Source organism: Haliaeetus albicilla, chromosome 19 (genome assembly GCF_947461875.1).
Source record: "Haliaeetus albicilla chromosome 19, bHalAlb1.1, whole genome shotgun sequence".
NCBI lineage: Eukaryota > Metazoa > Chordata > Aves > Accipitriformes > Accipitridae > Haliaeetus > Haliaeetus albicilla.
The window spans coordinates 6,594,082-6,608,042 of record NC_091501.1 but is presented as its reverse complement, the minus strand read 5'-3'; positions in this window follow the sequence as shown (position 1 = coordinate 6,608,042).

Genomic DNA, 13,961 nt, shown 5'->3' with positions numbered 1-13,961 from the left:
CTCTACCCCAGTTGTATAAGTTTGTCAAATACCACAGTATAAAAGAATGTCAGTGGAAGAGCATTTAGGGGCTGAATGCCTTCAATAGCATCTGAGACAGATGCTGTGTCACTAAGTGCCCGGGACCCTTTTGGGAAGTGGAGCGGCCAACAAAAGACTGGTTGGGTTCTGTTTGTTTTGGTTTGTTCCAGAAAAACATTTTTGATGAAACATAAAAAAAGCTAGGGTTTTCTTAGCATTGGGAATAAAGAAACGTGCAAGGATTGCTCTTAGCAGGCGTCATCTCCCAAGCACATGAAGTACTAGATTTGGTCCTGTTTTCACTGATGTAACTAGAAAAAATCCCTTATTTTTAGAAGCTCACCTATTAACTTGCATAATGATTTCCACTCTAAGATGATAGGGATTGTAGCCAGACTTTGGTGGAAACAGCCCCTAAATGTCATTGTTATTTAAGCTATTCATTGTGTTTCTAAATATATTTTTTCTGACCTCACAACAGCTTAGAGAATATTTCTTAAGGTGAAAGGGAACAGAATTTGAAAGGATGTTGTAGTGAAAAATAAGAAGTGACCAAAGAATTGTGGCCAAGCATCAGGTCAAAAAATAGAAATGTTTGTCTTCAGACCGAGGAAGTGATAGCTAGCAGCTGCATGCTATCACTTCCTCGGTCTGAAGACAAATATTTTTATTTTTTGACCTGATGCTCCTCAATATTCTGTTTGCTGCTTTTTTAGATGATAAATACTTCACAGTAGGGATGGATGTTGCTTGTTCAGTGCCTGCAAAGGGAGCACTGTGCCTTAAAGAGAACTCCAGGTTCTTTAATGATGCAGTGATTCCTTTTTTTAAAACTCCAGTTATTTCCATGTGAGTAGAGCTGGGCTGAGCCTGAGCACTTTCAGAAATTCTGTCTATAAATAATCACAATCACTTAACCCAAAATCCCTCAGTCCCCACATGATCAGAGACATCTGAACAATGTGGTTGAACAGTGAGAAATAAGCAGCCTATGCACATTGCCATTCTCCGCTCCCAAATTCAGGGGGCAACCAGAAGGCTGAAGCAGCCTTTGGATCAAATTCAAGCAGCTTGAAGGTCACCTGAGCTTTTGCAAAGGGTTAAGGATGCTCTGAGACCGTACCACTAACCTCACAGCATGTGCTGCCCTGACTCTGCTGCCTACTCACTTTTTCTTGCCTTAACTTGCCTCTGCCATCTCAGAGCTGCCCCCCGCCGCCTCATCCCCTTACCGTTCAAATTGCTGGAATAAAGATCCCCACTCCTTCATGCTGTCCTCAGGAGAGCTACAGCACTCAGACTGACAGCGGGGAGCTGGAAGCTCCTGAGGGAATGAGAGAGGCTCTAGAGGCTGGGGAGCCTGGGACAGGATGGATGCAGGTGCTGCCTGACTCTATTTCTGCAGGCGGCACATTGCTTGGACCTGGTGAGGAGCGGCTGAGGCAGCGGGACCACAAGCTGTTTCCCCAACGCAGGGCAGGAGGAGAGCCCCAGGGTGAGAGAAGGCGACAGAAAAGGAGAAAGGAGACGACAGGAGAGGAGAAAGGAGAGAAGAGGGTGAACCTCATCTCAGACACTTCAGTCAAACAGCTGCAACTAAATTCAGCAAACTAACTTCTGAAAGCATTACTGAGAGAAAGCCAGAACTGCTAAAACACTACCATAGCAATGGCAACAATCAGCTCCACCGAGAAAGGTCCCAAGATCACTTCACCAATGGCTCACTTGCCTGGAATTCACCTGCAAGTGATCAGAATGTGAATATTTGAGGAGATGCTCAAGGTTGCATCCTTCTCTTTCAGTCATTTTCCTGCTTGAATGTCACCAGCACTCATGAGGTTCTGTGGCTTTTGTCTTTTCATTTTGAGTGAATGAGTGTTGCCACCCTTGTTGATGTGGTAGTTAGAGAAACTATCCATTCCTTCAAAAAAATCCTCAACCAGAAACAGGCCACCTACTCATTATTAGCCAGGGTTACCAGTTAAAAACGTATGAAGGGAATCACATGAATGGAGGGCAGTGTGCATGTTTTATTAGTTTGAACAACAAGGGAATAGATGGATGAAAGATAAGGTAATGATTTGTGACAGGGGTCCAAAATTTGATTTCAACAATTAAATTACCCTTCTAAGAGATCCCCAAGGAAATCTATTAAAATACCATCTTCCCCTATCCCCAAAGTATACAAAAGCTGCCTAGTAACTGTCCAGTATCACTTCCTTTGTGACATGTTGGATGATTCCCAAGACAAAAACCATATGCTGTCCGATGAATGGTAGAGCAATCAACAAGGAAAGGCTATTCTTTAAGTTACTTGCCCTAAAAAAAAAAAAAAAAGAAAAAAAAAAGAGAGAAACTAACAACTATGCAACAAAGTTTGTGCTAGAAACACAGGATTTGGTTTTGCTCACTTAGTTTTTCACTGGATAGTCAGAATTACTCCCAAGTCGGAAAAAAGAAAGTTCACATCCCTAGAAAGTGTGAGGGGAATTGCACTTTTGAGGCCATAACAGCTCTGTACCAAAGGCAATCCCCCATGTTCAGAGGAGCATGCAGCAGCAAAAACTGGGTTGGCTCATGCTCGATCACCGTATCAACCCTTTTATCAGTTCCCTGGGACTGGTATTGAAGCCTAAGCTTTCCCTTTTACCACCAGTCTTTAGCTACCTTACACTTTTGTTATACCTAAGGTTACCCCTACTGCATAAATATTGCTATTTAAACCCAGAAGTTCCAGATGTGAAGCACGGATCAAAAGAAGGTAGAATGAACTTCTGCATCATCAGAGAGGAAAGGGAGATTTTTGTTTCACTCAACTTGGATATAACTTTTGGGCCTAAAAATAACACTTGCAGCCAAAAGTGGAATGCGAAGGAAGACATTGAGCAACACAGAACGTAGGTTCTTACGTACCTATGTCGCATCTCAGGTGCCCAACTTACTTGCTTACCACTGAATAATGCATCTGCCGATGATAAGAAAAGAAGCCATGGTGCAGATGTGGCATTTTGAAATACCAGCATGTTATCTGATACTAGAAATCAGTATCAGGTACTGATGTGGTTGGTATCAGGGACAAAGCCTGCCCCCAGCCAGTTCCTCAGCATAGTTCAGAATACTTCCCTACATGCTATTTTTTATGTCTTCTATACTTTCATTCTAAATTATATTAAAAAAACAACTTCCAGTCATCGACTCTATGTAGTGAAACATATATGCTCAGATGTGATTTTGGAAGCTATGAATAAAAAGCATTTTTTAATGAGAAACCCCTACTTTGGGAGGCAAGCAGACCTCTCAGTTTACTGCTTTGTCCACATGCATGCCCCAAATCCACAAATTTAGGCATTCACATAACTTTCACTGTATTTCTCTTTCAGAATAATCAAAACTCATCACAACATGCGGAATTTTAAGCAAATGAGCAGTTTATGTTCAGGCAGATGCATACAGTTAAGTCTTTGCAGGACCTGGACTTGAGAGGAGACCTGGTATCCAGCTGTAGAAGGCTACATGAAACTCAGAGGGGAGCTTCGTGAAGAGCACCAGAATGCTTTACCTACCCAGCCTGGAATTTTTAATTCCAAGACCTTCAAGTCCATGCAGCTATTAAAAAATCTCATAAAACTGCTGCAAAATTCCACAGCAACAACAAAAAAAAGAGAGACATTTTTACATACCATGATTCCCTTTCTTTTAGGGAAAACTTCCAACTTTTAGAAAAACTAAAGAGATTTTAAAGGCTGCTATCTATACATTTTCCAGATATAGTTTTCCCTCTATATTATTACTTATGATCCTGAAGGCAAAACCCCAGATCTGAACAACTGCCCAAACCCTTCTTCAGTCTGGCCCCAAGTCTAGTTAGCATTCCATTCAGAATATCCTGCTTTGACTGTGAAAAGGAGCAGTTACCTCTTTCATAAGCTGCTTTAGAGAGGGGAGGAAAAAAAAAAAAGGAAGAAAAGAAAAAAGAAAAATTCTGTCCTTGAAAGGCTTGAATAGATGCATACCATTATGGCTCTGGTAGGAGTGACTGGGGCAAGTACCTGAAAACATATTGAGGCCAAAAACTTGTCCGATTTACCAAAGTCAGGATTTTGCTCCATTACTCCACGAGACACATCCGCACACAAGTTCTGCAAAGCTGCTGCCTAACCCCAGGGACGGGTGGAGTCCCTGTGCTAGTCTTTCTAAGGATCCCTAAAGATGTTGTGTTGAGCATGGGTATGCCCATTTAAGTGCTGGCAGTTGAAACGCACTTGGATTACACCTAAACCTGCTGAGATTCCTTGTTGTGATGTTCTGCTTATCTTCTCTGCAAGACTTCACAATTAGCGTTCCCTGTGCCCATCTACCAGTTCAGCCACATGCAAAGTGCAGCACGGGGGTATTCCTAGTCTATATGGTTCCCCACTTAGCTGTTGTGGTTTCCATTCCTGCCTGCCTTTGTCTCCTCAGTCTTACTTACACAGCCCCAGCACCTAACTTGGGGCTGTGGATGACCCTGGATAGTGAAGGTGCAAGGTACAGTTTATGGACATAGCTGCGAGTCCTTCACTCAACAAATCCCTGCATGGGGGCCTGCTGTATCTGGGACTTCAACTTCATGGTATTTATTTTACTGTGCTTCATAAAGATTTTACCACTGACGATGACTCATCCAACAGTTATACATGGTAATTACCAGGACAACTGGAACTCAAGGTTTTGACGCAAGAGTTTGGCTCCTCACAGTTGTATATACCACACACGAATGAAATCAGTGGGACTATTGCAGCCTAGTTTCAAAGTAAGACCAGATCAGGCTCATTAATTTATATCCAAACTGTAAACAGCACTGAAGCATACTGCAGGCACTTGCTTTGCTTTGAGTATTCCTGCTTTACACCAGAGGAGGCAAGAAGAAACACCTGCCCTGCTGCAGTGTCGGTTGGGTTTAACTATACTGAAATCAAGAGAGAAACAAACAATAGATAACTAGGAATTACACACAGCCCGCTTTCCAGAGTTAGTCCTTTATGATTTCAGCAGGTCTTAATGTGATAACAGGAAACCCAATATTTACAAAATTAGTGGTTTGTGACTGGCTTTGAATGGCAATGATCACATAAAACATGGACTAAAAATGTTCACAGTGTTTTCCATTACCTTTGATGCTGGAGACTGCTGTAGCTCTACACCCAAAATTTTTGCCAGGAAATGTGTTTGGTAGGCATGCAATACTTCTTGGTACTTTTATAACACCCTAGATACTGTCCTGTTGAGAAAAAAGAGTAAAGCAGTTAATTTTTTTTTTTTCAGTCTGATTATTGTAACAGGCAAAAAGAGAACTCTCTAGTTGATAGACAGTGGACAGTGGAATAGGAGACCATTTCTAGGTGCTTGTACTGAAAAGCATCTTTTGCTATGATTGTGGTTTATGACAAACTTAATCTTCCAGTGACAGACAAAAAAAATCACCTTTACTTTTCTTATGAACACTTCTTGGCCCCTTGTAACTTCCTGACTTGCTAAAATGACCAGGAAGAGACTGTACGATACTCACAGGGATTTCCAAATGATCCTAAAATCAAATCCTTTTGACTAGGCTTTAGCCATTAGACCTTACTCAGGTGAAATCAACACAATGTAAACCCCAGGGAACAGCACATGGTGAGGAAGAGGTGGAAGCGTCCAGCAAGCTCTGTGCCACGTGCTGAGCAAACATCTGACGGCACGGTCATGTGCTGTGGTCCCAGTGCATCACCCAAAGTGGAGCGTTTGGAGGATGCTTTGGGTGTATTGACCATGTCCAGACAGTAGCCAGTACACAATAAATGAATGTCTGTTTTGCCTGGCATTCAAGCAGCCAGGATTCAGCCCCATCACTTCAGATGTAGGGAAGAGCATGACACTGTAAAAGTAATACACCGAAATAAACTGGAACACACACACTCTAGCTTTAATTCTCATCTCTGACCTTTACCGAGAGACCCTGGTAAAGTCACTACATCTTCAGATCTCAGGTTTCCAGGTGCAAAACATCCATTCACTCTCCATTTAGCACATCAAGGGCTAAATACTAACCTAATACAAATAACAAGCAGCAGGTGTATGCTTCTAGCGAGCCTTTTGCCAGTCATGTTTCCAGTAACCAGGAAGAAATGCTGGTTATTGCCATGAGTGGAAGGAGGAGACAGGGACTGGAGAGCTCACGCAGGGGCACCCTGCTCCTGTGCCTCCTGGACCCAGCAACACAAGGGCTGCCTGTGCCTCCTCGCAAAGCCAAGGGACCGTTTCCAAATCTGTGAGCCAAACGTGTGATTACACTTTTTTGGACACACCTCCATTTCCCCGGTTGCTCCTTTCTACACCTCTCGTTCCAGCGGCAATCTCATTGTCTCTTATCTCCCCTCCGCAGGATCTTTGCTTGTTTTAGCCAGAGTGATGTTGGGTTTTATTTCCACTTCTTTCCCTCCATCCAGCCCCTTCACCCCAACCCCCCAACCACCATTCTGTGCCTTTGCAACAAAAGTGTAAACTTCAGAAACTATTTGTATTTCACGGGCATTCACACATTATGCCAAAACGATGGCCCGAAAGTTTGGCGGGTAATCTCAACCCCAGAATTTGTGAGCTGATGATGAATGGCTGTGAAGCCTTTGTGATTGCTCAGGCTCCATTGTGACTGGAACAATGGAGGAGGACACAAGTCTGGCTCAGGAGAGCAACGGATAAAACTGTTGGGGAGAATGGCGGGCTCCTGCCGACATGACCACTTGTTGACATTGAAAGGATTCAAAAACAAGTGAGCAGAAACAGAAACGATTCTGTTCGGCGAGGCTATTAGTTGCAACGTGTGGCAGTGGAGCGGTCACTCCTGATGTGTTTCCTCGCTAATGAGCCCTGAATGCCCTATTAAACTGGGATGCTATAGGCCCAGCGCCACTGGGGCAATGCTATGCATGACCGACTCCCCCAGCACCTATTGGCTGCCTGCATGAAGGAAGCAACTGGCAACACTCAGATTTAAACAGGGCTGACAGTACAGTTAAATGATCGTTAATTAGAGTTGCTGAACAGATAGGGACTCAAAGCAATTCTTAATGACAAGATAACAGTCTAGCATTACTCAGCTTTGAGCAAGTTCAAGCTTGCACCCCATCTCGGTCTTTGTACTGTACAGACAGGTGTCAAATTGATTTTGGTTTCATTCATATATTCACGAGGCATAAGAAATCCCAACTGTGTGTTGAAGCGGTACTAGAGATTTTTATATGCGAATATGAAAATAACCCTGTGTTAAAAATAGATTTTATGCAGAAAAGCTCACTTTAGAAAAAGGAAAAGAGAACAGTGAAAAGGATCAGTCATCTATCAACATGTTTGGAAACGAATCCATAAGGAAGCCACCACTCACCCTTTTTATATGCTCTTTCATCAGTCTTTCTCCCCAGTACTTAACACGCTCTATTCATCCAACCTTACAACTCAAAGCCATGGTTTGCTTGATCAATCACTGAATACTTATGTGGGAAAAAAAGAGAACACGCACCAAAACATCAAGCATTAGAAGCAAAAAGTCAGAACAAGAAATGAACTCTGTGGCTTGAGGGCATCTTCCCCATCCGCTGGCTTGGGAAGAGCCTTTCCCCAAGAGCACATTATCTCCTAATCACCAGTTTCTGGGCTGGTTGCATCATTCTGTGAAACAACATGTACGGCCCCTTCTTGCAACAGGATATTGGATTAGCATGACTCTGATTTCCTATAAGAAATCCTGTTCGCTGGAGACTATTGTTGACTATATATTCTTACGGTGCAGTATAAATGCTTCAAAAATACACAGTACAGTTCCTAAAGGCTTACAGGCCCAGGGCACTTGTGCACGTTCTCCCGCCAGGGATTGAAGTGGTGAAACGAACGATGTGTATTTGTGACTAGAATAGTGAAGATTAAAGTATTTAGCAGTGCATTTTTATTTGACATTGGATTTTTTGTTAGTATGTATTCTTAAACTGTGGAAAGTATATTGCAATAACTGCTTTAGTTCCACAATAGGTAACCTAGGAGTGTATGTATATACGTGACACAGTGAACTAAGAACAAGTTTCTTGAATAAAACATAAGATTACATGAACTCTTAATAGTACGTTATTCTGAAACTTCTAAATCTTTTTGCACATTTTAAGGAACGAAGATACTGTAGAGAGGGAGATAGAGCACAGCGATGATGAGAGGTGATGTTGCAGATTGTTGAGAAACTCACTTTAGCAATTATTCATATTTTATATTAAATTCTGCAATATGATGCACACAATATAATATGATTATATTATATGATTCTTAAAACATCTCCATATAGCATCTAATACAAGAGGGCCCTGGTCCAGAGGGTTTCTGAGTCATCACTAAATGCAATTGCCAAGTAAACAAATTTTTGCTTTCATCTCTTCCCTTCTCATCCCTGTTCAAGGGAGTAGCCTTTTTAAAGGAAATAACAATGTCACTAGGTGCTATCATACCATCTAAGAAATGTGTCATCATTCTTATCTGCTTTTAATTTTTTATGGCAGATTTTCTCTGTTGTTTTTTTTCTTCTTTTCCTTTGCAAATTAGGCACTGAAAGCTTAAGAGAAAAGGATCCTTTTCTCTAAATGAATGATCTTAAGGTGTGTGTCATATCAATGACTAGAGTTGTATCAGTGATAGACTGCCAGTGCTGGTGTCATACAGCCACTAGCTGCTTCACCACATGCAGGCTCTGCATGTACGTGTGTGTGTGTGCGCGCATGTACACATGCACATACATCTTTGTAAGCTTTATTGTTAGGAGGGATATGTCAGTAAAGGGTAATAGCAGGAAAAGAAGAAAAAAGTATGGAAAACTTAAGCATTTAGTTTCATCAGAAAGCTATATTCCTTTCAAATTCTTAATATGGGCACAATAATCATGTTGGCTTTTCAGCCTTCCCCGCCTCCCCCAGCACACGCAATCCAGATTCACAGTATTAATTTCTCTGAAGGGAAAGGAGATAAGTGACAGTCAGGTCTGGGATTATGGGAGGAAGCTGGTTTTCCCTTTGCAGCGGGACAGCAGCATTATTCCACAATCACTGTTGAGGTGCAGAACTACTTGTGAAATGGCATATTGCTCAATAGGTTCCAAATCTTGCTTTCTAAGTACAAAATTTTGCAAGGTAAAGAGGAAACAGAAAGGTGCTAAAGCAAAAGGACAGTATTACCTTCCAGACACTGTGAGACTCATCATATTTCGCTGACCAACAGGGTGGGGGGAGAGGAGGATGAAGTGGACTCTCTCCATCCCTCCCTCTCTATGTCCCCTTTAGCACCGCCAGCATCCATTCCGGCACACCCAGACTTGGCTGTAGAGGGTGACGGACTTACACATTTTGATCCATTAAATGCTGGCCCAGGGCATGGCAAAACTCACTCTGACATCATGAGGTTGGGGGTCTATTTTACACGAGCAGCAGGTGGTCAGCCTCTTTGTCTAGCAGGAGAGGCAGCCTATCTACATCAAATTCCAGCACTGAGACTCTCAATCAAGTCTGAATTTTCAGATGTCCCAAGAAAATCTGTTAATTAGTTCCTGACTTCTAGGCATTAAAAATAGCCTCAGACAGTAAATCTCAAGATTTGTTGAGCCTGTCATAACTAAAAACACTATTTTTTTTAAATGAACAAATTTTAGGCACCTCCCTGGAACTGTGGAATAACAGGGTTGATTGACAAAGTGACAACATAGCCAAAACCCTTGTGTTCTTCTAGAGAGACTCACTGATTTTATAATTCCCTGGAGCTTTCCATGACATATTCTGTGGGTCTTTCCACAGGCAGATGAAAACACGAGGGGACTGTAAAAATACGAGTGGAGGGAGTGACATAGATATGGATTCAGCTGCTTGGGTTTTTATTGCTATTTGAAATCGTTACAGAAACTGAAAGATAACTGTGTTGCTGGACACTTTCCTCAGAGAACTTGTAAATCAGCTTGTTGTGGTCATATTTGTGTAATAATCCCTATTTTACTCTTCCAGTTCAGGCCTCCATCACGCAGGTGGTTGCTGCGATGCTCAGAGGTCCCGGCTGAGAGAGGCCCCAGGATGCCGGGCGCAGTATGAACATATAGGCTTTGTTATGTTAAAGCCCACACAATAATTACATCCTCCTCTTAGTCAAGGGAGCATTGAACAGAAGTATTGTGCATTTGCTATTGTCTCTCCCTCCTTTGATGCCTGGGCTGAACTCTCATTAGGCCTAATTGGACGTTTGCAACGTGCACCCTTCGGTGGAGGATATACCTGTGTGTTCCCCGTGCCCGAAGGCCGCCCGGAGAGCGGGCTGTCTCCTCAGGGGAGGTTTTGGGGGCCACACTGTGCTGGCTGACCGAAGCCGTCCGAGGGCCAGCGCCATCGGAACGTGGCCGACTCAGCCCCCAGGAGCGGCGACAGGGCCAGAGCCGGCCTGCGACAGGGCCAGAGCCGGCCTGTGACAGGGCCGAGACCTCTGCCACAGCAAGGCAGAGCACTGCGGCATCCCGGGAATACCCCTTGTCCCGTCCGGAGTAGGGGAGGGATGCCCGGTCCAAGCACAGTTTGTCCCAGCGGGTTTATTTCCTTCCCTTTTCGTGAAGGAGTGTTACGGCTTGCGGGTCAGGCTGAGCTTCACCCGTGGCATGCAGGCAGCCTCTCGGGCTGGGCTTATTTATAACAAAACTCAAACCGACCCCAGTCTTTTGCATATGCTGGGGGCTGGTTTACTTGTTAAGAGGCAGAATAAATAACATTACTTTTAAGGTAAGTTGGGAAGCGATGCGTGGCCAGCCTTCTTACCCACCCAATGTCTCTGTTAGACATCTCTTCTGTTGACAGAAACCTCGGTGTTCATTTAAACTCTGCCTGAAATGAAAACCAAAACAAAAGCAAAAACCACTTTTGTCAGGGAATATTCAAAGGAATGTCATGTCAGCGAAGTTTCAATGAAAGCGAGGAGCATTCAGATGCATAAAACTATAATGTCTCCGGTCCCAGATACTTCTGTACCATATGGCCAGAGAGAAGCAGATGGGCCGGGTCACAGCAGGGGAAGAGAGGGAGAGACTCGGGATTGTTATCTGACCCAGTGGGCCAACACTAACAGACTGTCCCCAGTGACTGGGCTATTATTATCAGAAAGAGCTGATAAGAATGTGATCCTCACATTTATTTGCCCTCAGGTAGTTCTCACATGCGACACCTGATCAAAATGACCTTTTGGGGTTTTTTTTTGCAGATGTTTATTTTGGGGCTGGAACATTTGACTCACAAAGAAGCAGCGGACTGCACTGCACTTGTCTTTTATTGATTTTAGATGCAGGTTATTCCTATCTGTTTACTTACCTAAAGTTCAGAAAGTGGCTTGTCTAAACAAGATAAATTCAACAACAAATAATGTAAAATTTTTTTTTTTAAATTATTATTATTGCTGTTACATGGCAGTGTAAACATTAGCCCAGCAAAAATAAAGCAGAACAGCATGGTTCCTGTCAGAGAAATCCTGGGATGTCTGATATGAATTCAGCAGGAGATTTCTATGTTACTGTGTTTCACAGTTAGTTGCCCTGTATTAGCAATAAGAAAAGTTCCCAAAACTATTAAACTGCAAGGTATAGTTACCCAAACATTACGTGGAAAGAGTTTTGGGGGTATTATTACAAGAACAAAAAGGTACTAAATTGCATGAAAAATACTTACATAGCAAAGTTGGAGACAGAAGTCAGCTATTTCTGGTTCTGATTCAAAGATGCTAAATATTTTACAAGAGTTGCAGAATGGACCCGTTTACTTGTGACTAGGCTTTTCTGTGTTGAGTTTTATGGCTCTTCCTCTCAAGCACCTCATAGTCCCCAGCTGATGCCAGCCTGAAGGAGTAAGTGCCGCTCCTCTCAATTTTGCATCTAGGAGACCACAGCAGAGGAGAGCTCAGCGCCTGCCCCATGGTGTAGAGCTCCTGGCCTCCTTGAAGCTGGCAGCAGCCCCCCAAATCACAAAACCATCCTTGCTCCCACTGCTGAAAGAGGGACCTCAGCCATGACTGTGAGGGACTGATGCTCTTGGTAGAGTCAGGTCCCCCGGCCCTTGCTGCAGTTGGCTTCGGATGGCTCGGCAAGACGCCCAACGTGCCCAACGGAGCAGTGGGCTTCATGACGTGTCCAGCTCTCCTTCAGCAACCGGGCTGAAACCAGTCTCACTTTATACAGACCATCCAATAGCTGCCAGACAGTCATGACTTTTGGTGAAGAGTGACTTTGGCAGCCTCGGATTGGTTACGTGGAGGTGAAAAGCACCCTGAACAGTCCCTGTCCCCTGAGATACTGCTGCGAATGGGTAACACGCAGAGAGAAACTGCAACTGCAGAGGCACGGGCCATGGCACATCACCCAAGCAACAGCTCCCTAACCTGTTCCTTTTTGCCCTCTCACAGTCCCCTACTGAAAATACAAGAAACTGAAGCATTTCCCCTGCCCACTTTCATCTGCCGGCCAGAGATGATGGGGAAAGTTTGCCCTTTCCCATTTGGGAAATAGTACTGGCCATTGGCAGCCACCCGCAGCATTCCTTTTGCTGGGCTGCAGGTAGGATTAGCCCATGTGTTGGCACTGGGAAGGAAGAGCATCCCTCCATCCATCCCTCCCTCCATCCCAGCCCCGCTGTGCTGTGCACCCAGAAACAGCTGTGACCTAAGAATGAAACATTTATTTTTTACGGCTCAAAAAGATCATGTTTCAAAAGTCTCTCTTTCAACACAAAGTAAGAATGAACAAAATGATCATGTCACTGCTTGGTATCGCCAGCCAGCTGGAATGTTTACCAGGATTTCTTTTGCCCAAGACTGAGTACTGGAGTTCCTTTTGGAGGAATTATTTCATAGCTGTGACACTTGGATAAACAATAGGCAGAGATGGAGAAGCCAAATTTACAACAATGATGCCATTTGCTCATCCCATTCTAAGCTTTTTTGTAAAAGGAAGACTTTGCTGACCAGACATTGCTGTTTGACCTTAAGCACAGCTAACTAGGTATTATGGGCTGCAAAAGCAGGAAAGCTCTGTGTCCAGAATCTCCAAACCTTATTAAAATGGTCATTTGGGACACTGTCATTCAAATTAAAACAGAGAGATTTATTGCTGCTAAATGACATTATTAGCGCTCACAGAGCCTAGGCAGATTGTTACCTCTTGCTGAGCTTGGAGCTGCCAGCTGACCTCTATATTGTATTGTCTCCTTGAAACACCGTCCTTGGGAAACTCAACACTTGCATAGAGCCAAGGAGATTTGGCAGGAAGAAGGATGATTTTCTGTGTCCCACAGGTGCAATGGAGGGTCTCTGGGGTCTCCCTGTATCACAGCAGGTTGGAGAGGTGCTGAGGGAAGGGGGGCTGTCTGTGTGTATGTGTGGGCAGGGGCAGTGGACAAGGGGTAATCGAGCCCTTCAGAGAGAATTTTGTCCCTCCAGGATAGTCTATATCAATTACCAGCATTCAGGTCTGTGGGCTAGCTCTGAGTTAGGATCCAATGCAAACTATGGGGGAGCACACATTTTGCTGAAAAATAGATACTGTAATTATTCTTTGCAGACTTTATGGCTGGAATTAAACTTTTTCACAAGTGGCTTCCAGTGAGACAAGTATTCCTAAACTGCAGAAGCATTTATGGAAAGTCCAACCCTCACCTGTAGGGGTATCAGAGCACATCTAAGAGGAGAAAGGGGAGATTTCTGTCATTTTTCCGCTCTTGGACTGTCCCCTCTGCTGATAACTTGGTAAGGCTCCTACTGAAAATGAAGGTTTTTCAAGGTAATTCAAACACTTCTGGACTAAAAGAAGCCCCTGGAGTCCCTGCTGTGAGCACGTGTGTGGGGACATGGTGGTACCTCTGGCCGTGGCCCAGTGGAGC